This window comes from Poecilia latipinna, unplaced genomic scaffold (assembly GCF_001443285.1).
Source record: "Poecilia latipinna isolate Pla-1442-1.1 unplaced genomic scaffold, P_latipinna-1.0 Scaffold1833, whole genome shotgun sequence".
NCBI classification, from domain to species: domain Eukaryota; kingdom Metazoa; phylum Chordata; class Actinopteri; order Cyprinodontiformes; family Poeciliidae; genus Poecilia; species Poecilia latipinna.
This window is the reverse complement of record NW_015114449.1, coordinates 10451-27965: the sequence shown is the minus strand read 5'-3', so window position 1 is coordinate 27965 and position 17515 is coordinate 10451. Positions and strand designations below refer to the sequence as shown.

Genomic DNA, 17515 nt, shown 5'->3' with positions numbered 1-17515 from the left:
TGAAGTAGCTCTCAGTTTCAAAAAGGTTGGTGACCCTGTTTTAAAGAATATTAAAATGAATGGAAACAAGTGCCCAGAAAGTTATTATTAGGATCGTCTTCTAAGTTTTAAGCAGCAGGAATAAACTGAGTGTGGAAGAAACTAAACCTCCGTGTTGTTGAATGCCTTCGTTATTCCTGCTTGGCTTACAGGGAAGCTGGACACAGTTGAGGCTCATCAGTGAGCTGACTGGACCACTTCACAATCTGCCTCAAGGAGTTTCTTCCAGTGAAACATAATCACACCAAGTCACTAACAAAGATCAAAAATTAGATGGAGACACGATAAATTATGTTCAGTCACTGTGAATGTCTGTAATAACACCATCGCTGATGAGTCTTTTTATGCATTCATTTGTTGCAAGAGTAAACCACCATTTTAGTACAAATGTATTAGGTGCATTATGACTATTATCCTAAAACGTAGATATATTAAATTCTTAGTATTTGCATCGTCTTTAATTGCAGAAGCATCACAGATAAATGCACCAATCGCCAACACTGTTGGTGCATCTGTTTAACAATCCATCTCCCTTCTGCTTTGCACAGCCATTAAATCTTACAACCACCACCTTCTTTGTGAAACAGCTCCTCCCCTTTGAGACACTGCAGCTGCTTTCATTTAGATAATTGACAGAAATCATTCTGTGGCAGCTTCCCGTTTGTGGGCCAGATGAACAGCGGTTCACCTCCGCGGCCCGGTGGCTCTGGATTAACTGTTATTGGGAGAATGTCAGAGCAACTCTGAGGTTTCAATGAGATTGGTGTCAGACGGGTCGCGGCGGCTGAAGCGGCTGTGATTATAGTGAAGGCTGATAAGTGATAATGAGATTAGGGTCTGCAGCATGGGGGCAGATCCACTTATTTGGTCATTTACAGCATCCATTGAGATGCTGTGGCTTCAGTTCTCTCATTTGGAAAAAAAATGGATTTAAACCATAAATAGAGAAGTTGGCCTACTAGTTGGTAGAAGTTAATTTTGAATGTTATTTTCTCTGGCCAACTTTCTTTAGGTCTTATTGGATATATTTTTCTCTTTTTGGTGAGCCCTACATATCCAGTCAGAATGCATTTTGTATCAGACATTTGATGGTGGTTCTTTACCTTATAAAAGTATTTTCGTATTCAACTATTTGAATGGATTTATGCCAAATGTGTGGATTATTTTGTTTAATTTGAACAGAAAGCGTTACTGGAACTATTTTAGTCGCCACATTTCAACTGGTTAAATATTTCACTGAGAAAGAGTTCAATGCCTATTTTCATTTGCTTATTGGGATGAACTGACAAGTAATGTGAAAAATAATATGTCGACTGATCAAACCATAAGTTAGAGTACATGTTCACAGACATTTTAACAAAGTAAGATGCGATTGGTGCTGAATTCATTCTGGGTCAGGGTCATGGAGTGAATATGAATGTGAAGACAGCAGTGGTTGGGGGTCAGTAATGTTGATTTTTCAACAGAGAAAATATTCTGTTGCAGCACATTTTCTGTTTTGAAACTGCCAAACAAGAGAAATGGAGCTGCACTTTTACCCTGATGCATAAACAGATTCTACTGGACAGAGTTTTGCATCTTTATTAAGGTTTTATTTTAACCCTACAAGAAAGAAAAGATGCTTTGCTGCTGCAGTCGTGCAACTTTCAGTAGAAATTAGTTTGAATTTCCATTGAATGTTTTGTCGTTAGTCTTTTTTTAAAACCTAGTAGTGTTCTGAAAACTCCAAAGCCAATTAGATGAAGTATGTTTTATTGTACAATAAATGATTGACCTTGAACTCATTATTACAAATTTCTTGGACCCTTTGAGTCTTAAAGATATTTTGCTACATGTGCGTCGTTCCAGAACTGATTGTTAAAAGGGTAGAAATGCTGCATCAGGCACCAATTAATTGTGGAGAGTAACTTTTGACTAAGCGGTATGTGCAGATGGGATCCATTAGTCAGGACATTTATTCATCTGGTCCTGGAGCTCAATCTGTAAACACAAAAAAACCCACAGACTACAACTTCAGAAAGATAAATGTGAACATTAATAGCTACTGGTACGACTTTACCACTATTCTAGTGTTTTTTTTCCGCCTCAGGAGTTCAGAGTTTTTATGTATACATTGAATCAGATTGATTTGAGGAAAGTTTATCGTTTAAGAGGATGTTGGTCAGTTCATCTATTCCTCATATGTTGTGGCCAACATTTGCAAGTATAAAAGAAAACATTTTGAATGCATCTTTGTACATACATTAAGGTCAGTTTAACCTGCTTTACAAGCAGATTATTTAAAGTTCTTTTATAATATATTGACAATCAATTGTCAAAAAATGTGCTTATGTGATTGGAATAATCATTATTTACCAGTAGGAGGTAACTCTGTTATTAATGCACATTCAGCAGGATGTATCTGGCTACAAACTGCATCAGCAAATTGAAGTTTTGTTTTTTTTAATTGAACCCGTCAAATTAACCAAATGGGTGCAAAATGAAAGCAGGTGTAAATGAAATGGGAAGAGATGAACATGAATTAGCAAACGAATGAATAAACCCAAAGCTGGTCCGTCTTCAGTCCAAGTGAGCATGCATCAAATCAGGCTTTTATTTACATTGTGAAACATGTTTACCACTTTACATGTACTTAAAACACGTTTCACTGCTGAACTGCACCACTTCTCTGTGTGTCTCCCTCAGTCTGGCTGTGTGTGGGACTTTAAGTGTGTGCCGGGCTGATGCCTCGCATGTATGTTTGTGTGTCTGCTGGCCTTGAGTGGGCGCCCCAAGTGCCAGACTGAGAAAGTGGAATCAGTTTCCATCCTGACAAGCAATACACCAGTTTCTGCCGCTGTGCGCCTGTGTGCGTGGTTGTGTTTTTGTGTGTCAGGCTGAAGGACAAATTCTAACAAAAAGACTTCACGGGTGCCAGAGTAACTGAAAGACCACCTAAATGAAACTGAAACTATAATCGGACTGAGGAACTAACAGAAAGAGGGAAAGGAGAATAGCTATAGTCTTTTGTTTTTTTTCCCCTCTCCCTCCTCTGGCTCTCACTGTTTCCTTTGAAAGTTTACGGTATTAATGAGTAAACTATGGATCGGGCACAAAACTAATCCAGGCTGTAATCAATCTGCAGGCTTCAGTTTGGGGAGGCGCAGCAACACATTTAGCTCTGTGAAATCTTGATTTCATGCAGCTTGAAATCGGCTCTTATGCTTCCTGTGGTTCACTGCTGGCTGAGGAGACCCCTGCCAACCGACGCCTGGCCTCAGTACAGATTTGCTTTCTGTGTCTCTCCACACTAAACATATTTAAGAAAATATATAAATAGAAAGAAGGAAGGCACTTTGATCTGCAGTCTGATGCAAGCCCATAAACCTAAATGTTAACCTCATTCAAAAGAAATGACTCCTGTGTGTCACCAAGTTATTTCTTTCCTGAGCCATTGCATCTATTATGCTTTCATCTAATCTATAAGCACATAAAAAAGGTTTTGGCATCACACAGGTCTTGGACAATCTGTGAACACCCAAACGTAAGCACGAATCCACCAAAACTGAAAACACAGCTTTATGCATCAAGTAATTAATTGAGGAGTGTTGCAGATGGGATATCAGTATCTTATGTTTTGCAATCTGTGCCGGCACATTTGTGAACTGAGTGCACACATTTTCAAACAATATCTTTGTTCAGAGAACATGACGCCGTGCCAATGTCTACAGGAATTTACAGGCCGCCCACAGTTGAGGAAATCAACTTTATTCCAAAGCGTTACGTTGAACAATGCCAAACTATGCAATAAAAAAATAAATAAATGCACAATAACATGGCTGAGAGGCGAGAGGGGAAATGGTTTGTTTTTAATCTGGTCACTGAAGGTGGGAATCAAGAAGCCTGACTGCATCTTTCTGCATCATTCCTCACCTCTGAGCCAAGTCATCCAGCGACGTAGGCTGACGATTTTAAATACGGTACGTCTAAAATCGCCTCTAGTGTGGGTTCTGACCCAAGGAAATAAAAGAAATTGAGAAACAAAAGTTATCTTGTGAATACAAAATATGTGCATCATTTATGAAGTGAACTGCAATGGATCTAGAATTTGAAATATTTAACATCAACCCTCAATAGGGATAAACATATTTGGAAATGTATATCTTGACTTTAACAACCACACTGCATGAATTCATAAATATACTACAGCTATTTTTTAATCATATAGTAAATAGTCCACTGCATACAGAATGGATATTAGACATTATTGGACATTACACCCCAAGCAGTGTACATTCATCCATCAACTGGAAACACGTATACATTTTATTTTATGATTATTTGATGCTTTTATTTGGTCAATGCCACATTTACACAAATTCCATAATTGTTGCATATATATCCAGCAGCTATAAGTGACATTTACTGTTTCTGAATTAAATCTAAACCATCTATAACAGCCAGCAGTGCTTCTGCACACGTTTGATTTTCCCATATTTTTACACATCAGACTCATTGATAGACTATTTCAGCTGTCTGGACTAGTTAGTTATATTAGTTAATAGATTCTTAAAAGATTAGCTGCAGGAGAAACTTTTTAAAAAAAAAAGTCAAGCTGTCCTTTGAGTGATGCGAAATAAAGAGCTTCTTATCTTTCCACTGCTGTAAAGTGTCGCATTTACTAGCGAGAGGAAACAAATTACGATTCCTCAAAATAGATCAGATATGAAACTTCAGATATATATTTTCTGGTTAAAATGCAACAGATCCTTCTCTTCTGTAGATGGTCGTAGCCGATATGTTTAAACCTACAACAAAACGGTAAGATTGTGTTGGAGTTTTTGAGTTGGTTGTCACCTCAGACATCTAAATATCAGCTATCGGGCAAAGAAAAAAGAATGAAATTTCAATAATCCGTCCCATTTAAAAATAAGCCATTTGAGGCTCTCAGGGGGCTGGCTGAACAAGAAGCAGTGATTGAGTGCTGCATCAGACCGCCTGCCCTCAACAACCTCTTCTTGCTCCATTTCCGTTCATTTTTAGTGTTTCTTATGAACCATTTCATTGCCTCACCATTGTGCCACCACATAAGCGATGACTGCACTGATTGTGACATTGGGACGTCTTTTTTTTTTTTTTCTACTTTTGCACAAAGTGCTGTTGAGCTGAAACATTTTAAAAAGCATGTGAGCGAGCCAATCTAGCCGGTAGAGGTTGCAGAATGTCGTTTTTGTCTGGATTTTGTAACTGGATGAATGGAGTAAAGTCAGGAAAGGAGAATAACAGAAACGGAGGGTCAGCTGGAAAACGTCATCGAATGAGAAGGAACAAAAGGAATTCAAATGAAAATTAAGACACAACGAATCCAAACTGTGAGGATGAATGAATAGAGATTAATAAGAGGAGAAAAAGTGAAGAATGAAGGGAGTATATTGCAGTTTGGATGAAAGATTCTACAAAAGGATGCAAGAACCGCGCCACCCAAAAAAGAAATAAAATGATGAATAATGAATATGTCAAAAAAGGAACCAACAGCTGAAAGGCAAATGAAGCACAGGCAGAATGAGGAAGCTTAGAAAAAGTGACTGAAAGACATTACCATTTGAAAAAAACTAATGAAAATGGGAAGAATCAAGTGCAAAAGAGAAAAAATACAAAAAATAAATCCAGCATTCCCTCCATTTTATTTGAATTCTGTCTTTCTGCTTTCCACATATGTTTTATCCCCAGTTGCAACACTGTTGTGACATTTACTGTTCCAAAGCTGGAAATAAAAACAGGTGGACATAAAAAAAAAAGCATTTTTAAAGCGAGAGGCATCAGAGGCCAACTGTTTGAACCAGACTGAAAAATTTATTCCACAAAAAGAATAAAAAAGGCAGAAGAAAGAAATCTCTGGCCAGCCAGTGGTGGTTAGTGTTTTGCTTTATGGAGGCCACACGTCTGTTCAGATACCGCAGGGAAAAGTGATCATCCAATTTTTATGGTGTTGTTAAGGTTCATCTGGGAGCCGCGCGTTTTTATGTTGTTATTGTTGCAATTTAACACAGTTGGATCAAACATGTTGCCTTGGAAATCTTGCAGCATTTAAAAACTGTGCAGCAGAAAAGAAACTTCATAGTCTTAGGTGAAGACTTTAATCTGGTTGATTTACACCTTTACAGCTGAGCAACGTTTCCACAAGAGACCAACGGTTGCAGTTGATGGACCCAAACCAAACCACTCAAATCGCATGATTTTAAAAATGACTCGGTGCATAATGATGCAGTGATATAACCGCACACAGATCAGGAGCCACCATGTTTGAAAGGCAGAAGTAAATGTGGGCCGTAAGCATACCTCTGTTAAGAACAGAAGAGGTCATTAGAAGCAAATCAGTTCATTACTGAATTTTGTGCATGGTAAAGAGCCGTCCTAACAGACGGCTTGAGCCTTCGATCGCTGCAGCTTGACTGAACAGCTTGTGTAAAATCAGAAATCTACTTCTCAGTTGTTTAAATGAACAAGGTTAAGGAGTTTCAACCAGCTGATGAATGCGACACCTACACGACTCATCTATCAGGAAGAAGCTGAGTGGACAAAACAAAAGAAAAGATGGATTAACAAACCTTCCTGTGAGGCGAGAACCAAAAGGAACAGAGATGCTGCAACAAAAGGGATTCTGGGAAACTGCACAACAATCTGCACAACAATCTGCACTTTGCAAAATAACAAGGAGCGAGAAAATAAAGCAGAGAAAACTGATGAAGCAGCAAAAGAAGGACTTGTAAAATATTGCTTCACACGTTAGCATTCCCCCACACACTTTGAGAAGATGTTCTGTTGGATTCACTTTTATCTCTTTGATTGCTGCTGGAAAGTGAATCAGTCTGTGTTCATTTCACAATGCAACGCCTTCGCTGAAGCCGAATGCATGGCATCATTTTTTTTTCAATGACACTGCATCTATTGGTAAAAAAAAAAAAAAAAGAGCACTGACTCATGTTGAATGATACTTTAACTGTTCCTTCAACCACAATCAGCTCATAGAAGCCATTCTGAAGAAAAACGGGTAACAACAAACAGGAAAAGGAGTCCCTGCTGCACATTATTAATATAGCAACGAGCCACAACAAAACTACACTGAGAATTTATTGATTTCCTGTTTTTGGAGTGGTGGACTACGGCCTCTGCTTCTGCTCTCTTTTTCTGAAAGTACATTCAAACAGACAAGGACACAACTGCACTTATTTTGCAATCTCTTCACATCTGCCGCTGCACCTGAGGACCGCAGCCTCGCCACTGCAATCTAACAACTTGAAGAGCAACTTTGCATTTGAAAAGAACAAAAAAAAAAAGCAGACCCCTGAAAAACCAGTGAGGTTTCTTTGTGGCTTTTAGCACAAAACACAAAAAAAGCCATGAGTTCCTGACGCAGCTGTTTAGGATTTGGCACAATAACTCCTCCTCCTTCTGTTTCGGCCATTTCCTGGAGGAGAAGCAAAGTGGCCAAGAAATATCCAAAAACAAGGGAAATCAAGCTCCTCATTTACTGACTGGTTCATTTACATCACCTGTTAATTGAGAGGACAACGGTGGGTGCAAATTAAGGCCAACCTCTAATATACCAACTTCATTTAAACCAATAAAAATTATAAAAATCAAAAGATTTAACGTCAAGAGCAAGAAATGCACATCTTTCTACTGTAAATTCCTGCATTTTTCCTTTCTTTCCATCTTTTTTGACCATAATCGTTACAGTTTGATTTAAATGGTTACATGAGTAAAATTTGCTGAAAAGTCCAAAAATCCATGCAGCAGTTTTGTCTTATTAATCCATTCAAAGATTCAACTTTAGATACACTGGGATGCAAAGGTTAGTGTACTTACAGTATTAAAATATGCTGCGTCTCATCTGCGGCTCTTCCAGCTGGAGAGGCGACAGCGGCGTGAAGAACAAGTCAAGAGGCGGGGGTGGACCCCCTCAGATGTCCTGCGAAAACAGAAATTTACTCATGAGTTTTCATTTTTTTTAATACTTAAACAGATCAGAAACAAATCATGCTCATACTGTCCAGTCAGATAATTTCCCAAATGTTTCCGTTTCCTTTAGATGGAACGTGTTCGAGTTTGGAAGAGGAAACGCCAACGTTGACATTCTGTTGAATATCCAGAGAAACGCTCAGTGAGGATGTGTGCAACTTTTCATTTCCTTCCAACAAATGATTTCATTCATACTGATGTACTTTCATCTTAAAATGCAGGAACCAATCACTGCAACACCCATTTGAATCAGCAAACGGGTTCGTTGAGAAAATGCTTTAAAATTCAATCATGCAATTTAAAATAGCCAATACAAACCCGTCCGTTAGTTTGTATTTCCAAAGACTAAAACGAAACGGGATAAATTCAGTTAGAAATGAACACCTTCATCTATACAAAGCAAGGATATAAAGAAAGCATGTTACCTTTCAGTTCAAGGGCTTTGAGAGTCAGGAGATTATAAAAAAAAAGATCTGATCTCTATCAGATTCAGTTTCACTCAGATGAACAATCTTTGTATCATTACTGAACAATAAAGTGAAAGAGTGAAAAACAAAATCTGCTACAGCATTCTGCACCTTTCCATCTTGAAGTAGCCTTTTCCATATGACACCATCAGTCCTTCAGGCTGTTGTGGGAGAGTTCTGGTTCAATCTTCTCTACAAGATTGCTTGCACGGCCCATTGTTGGACATGCTGCCTCACATTTTGACTCTGGGATACTTTTGTATACATAGAGATCATCATCCATCACTGAAAGGTGTCCAGGTTGTGTGACTGCAAGGCAAACCCACATTTAAAGCACTTGGAGTCCTGTGCTGGCATGTGGCGTTGCTACATTTGATTTGATTTTAAAAAATTAAATATCCTTACTTTGATTTCGTCGGCGCAAACGTTATTGTTTCAGAGACAGTTTTTTAGTTCATTTAGATGCATCTCAAGAAGATTGACATCTTAATACATATCCATTTATTAAAAAAATATATATATTTTCACTAAAAACAACTAACTTAATTGAACATGGCCTTCAAACTCTACCTGTTGATCAACACTGACTGACTTCAGATCATTTCTGTTTCACATAGTCAAATCCATTCAGTTCTTCAAATACAAACAAGTTGTCAAACACCATCTTCCACATGTTTTCTAAATCAGATTCTGCCGAGGAACATATTTCTCACATCAGACGGCTTCTGGAAGATCATGCCGTGTGCCTGCTCTCCACTGCGAACCACAGAGTCCTGCTGGCTCTGCAGCTGTCTTTGCTTTGCATCATATCATCATGTCACACTCGTTCAACAACCCCAAGCAAGTTTCACACTACCTCCCAATGAGACCAGGAGTGCAATAACATTAAATAATGTTCCTGATTCAAGTCAGGAGCGTAGCTTTGCATGTACCCCAACAAGCTCTGCTGAATATTTTTCTCCAAAGTTTAAAATAAATTAAAAACATCCCACATAACCATTATTGATGAAGGATTTTATTCTGCATGTGGCAATACATCAAATGACAAAAGTAAGCACCAATCAGATTAAAAGAGGCCTCAAATTACATGTAGAAAGGATTTGCCCCGCGTTGCCACCAGGCAGGATTCTTCACGTTCTGGAACTAATCAGATTGCTCCGCTTGGAGGATTGTAGTTCGAGTCTCTGGAGGATTGAAATCTCATCTGGTGGCAGAACTCCAGATCGAAGGAAATCTAATCAGAAGGCGTTTGGCATGAGGCGAATCCCAAAGCTGGCTTTCATTCATGAAGAAGCAAGAAGAAGAGCCAAGCGAAGATCGGCACACGTAAATTAGATCAACATGCAGGGAGGAAGAGAAGGAATTAATATCCAAGATGTTCCTGCTTTACGGTGAGTCGGCAAAAGAGATGCGAGGGTTTTGATTTCAAAGACGACGATTTTAGCCACTCAGTTCAAATCCGAGTTCGGTGAAAGTGCAATTCTCCCCACCTCAACTGTAAAATTCTTAAGACTAAAAGGTTAATAATCTTTTTAGCCAAACAGGAGGTGTAAAAATGGGAGGTTATGATTTAAGGTTGACCCCACAAGTTCAAACAGGGTAAGGTCAGTGGAGAATCTAGAGCAGCGCAAAATTCAAAGGGGAACAGAAAATTATCCACAATAAATTTAAAAAAGTAACAAAACAAAAATCAGAGAACGCCCAGCTACCACTAACCTGCTATTTGACAACATTGCTCGTCAGGCAGCTCTCAACTGAACCCATTTAAATTAATGAAAACATAACATTGGAGTAAAATAAGCTGAAGTGTAAACGGCTACCTGTAGCATCCAATTAACTCAATAAATTGTACAAAATGCAGCGGGAGTGGAAGGAATCTCCATGGATGAGTCTGGATTTTTCCAACAGCTGCAAGAAATAAGGGGTTTAAATTTCTTTTATTCTCAAATATGAGTATAGTTTTATTTAAAAATATCAACATTAAGTGTTTTCAAGAGGTTTTATTGATGTATTCAGCCATCGACTATACGTCCTTATGCTACTTTATTCTTTGAAAAATATTCAACCCAATTTAAATCCAATTCTATAATTTTCACATTTGAGAAAAAAAAAAATTTTTTTACTGCCTATAAGTTTTTTTTCTTGATTAGAGCATATCTAAAGCACATCAAACTAATTTTGTGAACCTTTCCATCTCTACTGCTTCCAGTTTTATAGCACCTGGTTTTAGTTCAGGTAAAACTCAGCTGTGGGGTTCAACACTGCTTTGATTAATCCAAAAGTCAACACAAATAGCGGTTCATGTTTGGAAAACATGCATCTACAAATCAAACGATTCGAGCTAATAAAACCCACTGTCCCTCTGATTTGGATTACAAGGGGAAACGATACTGATCACACAGTGGGTACAGTTTAACATTTTGTTCTTGGAAACCAAAAAGGTGGCCAGTTCCAAGCAGACACTGGTGGTTCCAAATCTGCAAGCCTGCCAAAACACTTTGTGATGGCAGATATACGCTGGCAGGAAGTCAAAAGTTAAAGTTCTAATAAATCCACCTGCTGTTCCTTCAGCTGTTCAAGAGCCGAGTTTTTAACCAACATGCACAGTTTGTTCCTTTAGAAAACAAGCCGCCTATCAGAAATATGCCCAAAATATTCCTGCACAGCGGTTCTCTTTACCAAGTGAGAAAGAGAGAAAACAACCCGACAAGGTGGGACTACCGCATGAAACTCCTTTGTCACAGCCGGGAAGGAACTGAGGGAGGCAAAGTAAGGATGTTGTTTCAATAACGCTCATTTTTAGAACAACAAATTGCCAGCTTGCAGTTGGTCTCTTAAGTTCAGCCGTATTGTGTTGCATAGCTCCCCATTTAGACCCTCGTTTGGTTAGACCACTCAGGTATAGCATGAAAAAGCTATGCCTGAACTTAGAAAGTCTGTTCACATCACTAAAGAGAAACCAAATATGTGACCAATGAAACATTAATGAAGAATCTGATGGGTAACGATGGGAAAATCCAATGTTTCAATTGTTGACTGTGTTCCATGATTTTGTATTTTTGTGTTATGTGAAGCACTTTGAAACGCCTTGTTGCTGAAAGGTACTATATAAATAAAACTGATTGACCATCCATGATACTCAGATTCAGTGGGTGAGGAAGTGTGTGTGGGAGTGTATGTATTAGTGAGTTGAATGTGTGAGGATGGGGAAGAACATTTATATAAATTTGGAGGTTGCAAGGTTGTTTATGGACATGTAAGGAGGAAAATGTATGTAATTTTTGTATCTCGACTTATGAATTGTATTCACTTTATTGCTTAGAAATGCCCAACCAGGCGCTGGTGATGTGGATTAGCTTTAGCCATGTAGTCTGGGTGAAACGGATCAGTTACAGACGTGTTATGTTCCGTTTGTGCGCAATGTTCACGTCAACTAAAAACCATTTGCTCCCAGTGTCCAAAACTCCTTCCCATTGGTGGAACTCCTCACCTCATCGGTTGTGCTTGAGAGGAAGCTCAGTTCAGCTTCTTACAGCTGAGATCTCGTCGTCGGAGCCACAATCTAAATCTAATGACCACAAGTGGGATCGAAATATAGACAGAACGCTAAATTAAGGCGTTTGCTTTCTGGCTCAGCTCTTCACAGCGAAGCACTGAATGCATTATTGCAGAGAAAGGTCTATTCTGTCTACTCATCTCCCACTTTAAAGAACTGTGCAATTTTACAGCGGAAATGTGTTCCTCTAGCAAACTATAGTACATCCTGCAATTAAGCGTTGATGAGCAGCTCCTCATGACCCCAAATAGCATGTAGGTCATGTACAATTAGATCTTTGAAAGTGAAATTATGTTAATTTAATTCCATTCATCTCATGTTAGAGCAATTATACCATTAGCTCCCTGGCAGTCATAAAAAAACACACACACAAAAAACCCAACAGTTTTTAAGGGCATTACTCAAGCTATCAAACATTTACTGCAACATAGCTAAGTTTAGGAATTTTGGCAAAAATCAAATCCTGAATAAACGAGGCTTCCTGGTTTTCATTGTTTTACATTCAGGAAACTTGGGGAAGAGAAACTAATCGGTTAGTCAGGAGGGTTACACTTTATTAAGTGGATGGCAGCCATGCAGGCTTGTCAGAAGATCCTCTGATTGGCCACGGTCTCTGGTTTCCATAGATACGATTATGATGCTTCATGTCTCCACGTCCTTGAGGTTGAGGCCGTTATGTTTGTTCTTCTGTTTGAGCCTCAGTCAGTAAACATATTAAACCTCTCAACAACAAATCTGATCTTTATCGCCCGGCTCAGGCACGCACAGAAAAACACACAACAAGGCAAATGGGCCGAGTCAGATTTTCATCTGTTTGTCCTGCAATAATCCCATATGTGATCTTTCCATGGGTTAATCCCCTGTGCCTCTGTGCCTCCATCCGTCTGCTGCTGTAGATTTACTTTCATCACTACAGACATTTACTCAACTTCTTTATCTATCCTCCTCCTCTGCAGTTTAACCCCCAAACCTCCATCATTTTCTCTTCAATTGCACAGTGGTTTTTCATTTTTTTTCCCTTCTTTTTGTCTCTCACTCTCTTTCTTTCAGTTTTACGACTTTATGCAATCACTGCAAATCCCAACGGGCTAAAAGCTTTATTGGCAGGGGATCTGTGTTCGTGCCACCATAGCATTCAGAACAACACAGCAAACAGCAAATAAGATTTACCAAAGAGAGCGTCTCTGCAGTTCCAATAAAAATACGTCAAAGCGTCCCTAATGCCGTTCAGACTCAGCGGGAGTGCAGCTGTGGTTTATTGGTTCTCTAATGGCCCTTAAACCTGTCTACAGACTTCATTCATCATGCTGCTTGAACAACATTCAGATCTTTATGATCTTTATGAAAGAGGACGTTCGAAACGATAACATAACGTCAGTGTTTGCAGCTCTATTTGAGCGTCGTTAGAGTTATATAAAATGACGATCATTGAAGATTACACAAACTGGACAAAGTTAAAATAAATAAAGAATAAATCCTATGATGAATTAGCATTCCTGATACATTTTAACAGATCTTTTGCATCTGTTTTATGTTTTGCTTTTCTTGTGGTCTCCAACACTCTGAAAAGGGTGAAAACTCTGCCCTGATTGGTCAGCAGGATAATGATGGATATGAATATGGTCTGTATTTGGGATGTAAAAATTATGCCATCAAGCCTGTATCATCTCAATCCATCTCTTTGGTAAACAAAGAAAGACACCTGAAAAAAAATCTGTTCACCAAGTTTACCTTCTGTGAGAGAAAAAGCCTTTTTGAGTAATTTTAACACACATATTGTGGAGGAAAAGCAATAGAGTAGCCTCTTCAAATAAACTAAAATATTTATAGATTGTGTATGAACTCGGTACAACTGGAACAAATAAATATATCTGAGCTGATCTAATGGAACATTGATTTTAGAGACCATGAGTGAGTGTGTTGCCTCTCTGAGGTTTGAGTTGCAGAAGGGAAGGTTCTGGTTGTTTTCTGTTCAGGCACCAAGCACAGCTCCGGTTACCCGGCCTTCTGGGAGCCTCTGGTTTCCTGGAAGCCGTCTGAGTGTTCGGCTCCGCTCCTCTACGACTCTTTCCCCATGTTGGCAGTGACCGAGTCACAAGGAGGGGACCAAACGGACTAACCAAACGACCATAATCAGACACTCAGGTGAAAAGATAAGCTCAGCTCTCATCTGATCACCACCTGGCAGCACACTGGATTGCCAGGGGAAGCTTGAGGACAGAATCAAAATGAGAGGGCGGGATGAAGAATGAACGCCTGGAGGTGGACCCTTCAAGAAATCCATAATTTATCCCTCCAGAAGAGCTTCTCTAAAGGTCATTGGGATTCAGCGGCACGGATTAAAAAGTGGCACCTACTATAGATGTGTCATGTAGGAGCTGTGGCCTGAAATGCACAGGTGTGTGCTGGGACGGCAATTAGAAAAGAGAAAGGCGGACATTTTATGTCTAATCTCTAAGTTTATATTATTTAATTGTTTGTTTTTTATTTAGCTTCTTTCATTTTTTTCTGCATTTGTACAGCTTTCTATACTTCCAAAAATACTCAATTCTTTTCCTTTTGGATTCATCTTTCCAGATTTCCACGTGCAGTATGTATTATACATTGTTTTCTTCTATGTGCGTCTTAAGATTACTGTTGAACCTGGTGCAAATGCTTAAAGGTCATCATCATCATCATCTCTGATGTGATCTGTCCAAAACAGCCCCTAATCACACCTCAACTCTTGTCCCACGTTTCCATGGCGATGTAAAAAATGGAAAGCTAATGAGCTGGATCCTTGTTGGATCATGAAGTATTGAATAATTCCCGTCTCTCCTCCCTTTCCTTACCCATCTGTTTGAATTCTCTCATCATTTCTTTAATTAGATTCTGTCAAGCTTTTCTTCTCAAACTCTACCTCCTTTACATTTTCTACTTTTCCTTGTCCATGTCATCTTCAGCTATAATGAAAAGTCAGCTTCAGCCTCTGTTATTTAACAAACTACTATCTACTCTTACTTTACTATCCATTTTGTGAACAAATTTTTAGTTTCTTTTTTCTTCCAACTTTATTCTAAATGTATATTGTTGATCAACATTCCTGTAACATTCATTTCCTCAGTTTTTTGGAATTAATTTTCCCTTTTCATTCAAGCTGCAATTCAGTACTTGTCTCAATAACTTCAAATACCTTTTGCTTTAATTTGAAAAAGATCAGACAGACTCCTAAAGTAAAATAGTTTAAAACACCACTTCTTTTACATTGCAGAAATTTCAAAAGTTTGGCTTTTGAGTAACATTTCATTTTCAGAAAAGTACATTTTGAGCTCATCTTTGCTAATTTGGTTCTATGTTAAAACACTACAGCTGGTCCATTTTCAGTCCAGTTTATTATTATCATGACTGAATACTAATGCAACACGGTAAATGGAAATCGACTAAAACTGCATATTTTCTTTCTTTGTGACACCATGCCTATATAGCAAGAATTGCATCTTATGAAGAAAACAAATAGCAAAATAGACTCTGAAACTATTGTGTGTGTTTTAAATGTTAGCCAGCTAACTAGCGGTTAGCTAGTAGGTCTGGTTTATCTGAAAGGCCCCAGCATCATCCTGACTTGGACACATTCTCCATCTTCCACTCCCTGCTCAGCCATTCTTATTCTTTAATTTCTGAAAATCATTTTCTTGTCAGCTCATCTATTCAACCGTTTATGATTTTTGTCACTGATGAATTCATTAATTCAGTTTCTTTCCTTATTACCCCAAACTCTGACACATCATCATCATCCTGTCTCCGTCTCATGAAGTCCATCTGCTAATGAACATCCTATAACTCCAAATCATCTGTCCGTTTCTTTCCATCTTCTCTGTATTCTTCCCATATTTTTAAATAGTCTATTTTTATGTTGAATTGCATAGATATTACATTATAGACTAAATACAGAATTTTCATTTACAGTTTGCTTCCAACTGTAAATGTCATATTTCATGCAGATCCCAGTCATTTCTGATGCTGTGCAGGTTTGCAGAGTATAACCTACCGTCTATCCTGCCTGTCAAATGGAAACGGACATATTGATGTTTTCTGAAACATTTGCAGTTCAAAGGTAGTGCAGCAAAGGACTGGAATATTTTAAAACTTTTCAAGCCATTTTTTGTTCTTCTGCCTTTAAAATACAAATCCAGGTCGTTTTCCTTGTAACGTTGCGTGCAATCAGAAACGCCATAAGCACCAACCCACCTAGTCAACGATAAAACCACAAATCAGGGTTTTCTTCTGCTGCTGCTACTCCTGCTGGTATGAGCAAATCAGTACTTCAGTCTTCACCATTTGAAAAGCATTAAAAGTACTCTTACATCCCTCCCTCCGATTCCAGATGAGATGCTTTTTTCCCTCATGGTTTCTTTATTTCCCTCCGACTTGTTTCTTCTTTTATTCTGCAGTTACAGATCAGCTACACTGTTACTTTGCTGACGATCCAGCAATGACTTATCTCAGAAACAAAGAATGTAAAGGGAAAACCTCAACACATCTCTAAAAAACAGTAACAACTCTGAATAATCAATGGGTAATATACACCAACCCTCTTTTGATCAAACAGTAATCCATTATTCAGTCAGACAAAAGTTAAGCACTAAAACGGAAATAAACCTTCTGAGCATCTTTTGTAAAAGATGAAGCAAATAATTCATTATTTAGCAAAGTGACAGAAAAATGTCAGCACATTTTTCCACACGTCAGAATTCAAACACTGTTCTAAATTTTTTTATAAATGAAACTGCTTAAAAGCGTGGTTATTTTCAGCAGCTCTGAGAAAACAAAATGCCATTTGAAAATCTAAATATTTAATAGCTGCAGTCTTTTTCTGTCCTTTTTTCGGTTAGTTTGTGTAGTTTGAAAGAAAAAGACTCGACACTCAAGAGCTCTTGAAAAATGTCAGACATATGGCACCAATATGAGAAAAGCTGAGACAAACACTTTCTTGCTGGATGCAGAAATGTACAGTCACACACTGAACATACAAATTCAGTTCAGTTTACAGAAAAGCTGTCGGTGTACTCAGTGTGTGCAGAAATGCACTAACTGTTCTGCAGCTCTGCTACGTGAAAGATGGGGGCCGCTTTCCACCCGACAGCTACCTGATTTATTCATGTACTGTGTTTAGCAACGTGTCTGCATTATTTTAGACCATTAGGTTCTTCCTCCCATGACACCCAGAATCAAAGTATCAGTCTAAAAAGAAACGGAGAGACCTTTGCTTCACGTCTTCCCCTTTCTCCCTCTGCACACCTTTAGTTTGAGGAACATAAAAACAAAAAAGCATATAGAAACATCTAGCTGTACAGAAAATGCACAAATAGCTATACAAATCGATTGTTTCAGACAAGAAAACTCTTTCAGTAACCAAAACTTTAAGATGTTGATAATACCTCCATCGATTTCTAACCAGGATGTCTCTTATAAA

General features: G+C 38.5%; 1 protein-coding gene across 3 annotated transcripts in view; it reads right to left on the bottom strand.

The window, feature by feature from the left end:
* The window catches only part of LOC106934605 (semaphorin-6D-like), an 86228-nt gene extending 78233 nt beyond the window's left edge, over positions 1-7995 (bottom strand). For all 3 annotated transcript variants that reach the window (XM_015014601.1, XM_015014602.1, XM_015014603.1), the window contains exon 1: positions 7888-7995. The gene's annotated coding sequence lies outside the window, so the exon portion shown is untranslated. The remainder of the gene's footprint in view (positions 1-7887) is intronic.
* Between the last annotated feature and the right edge of the window lie 9520 nt (positions 7996-17515).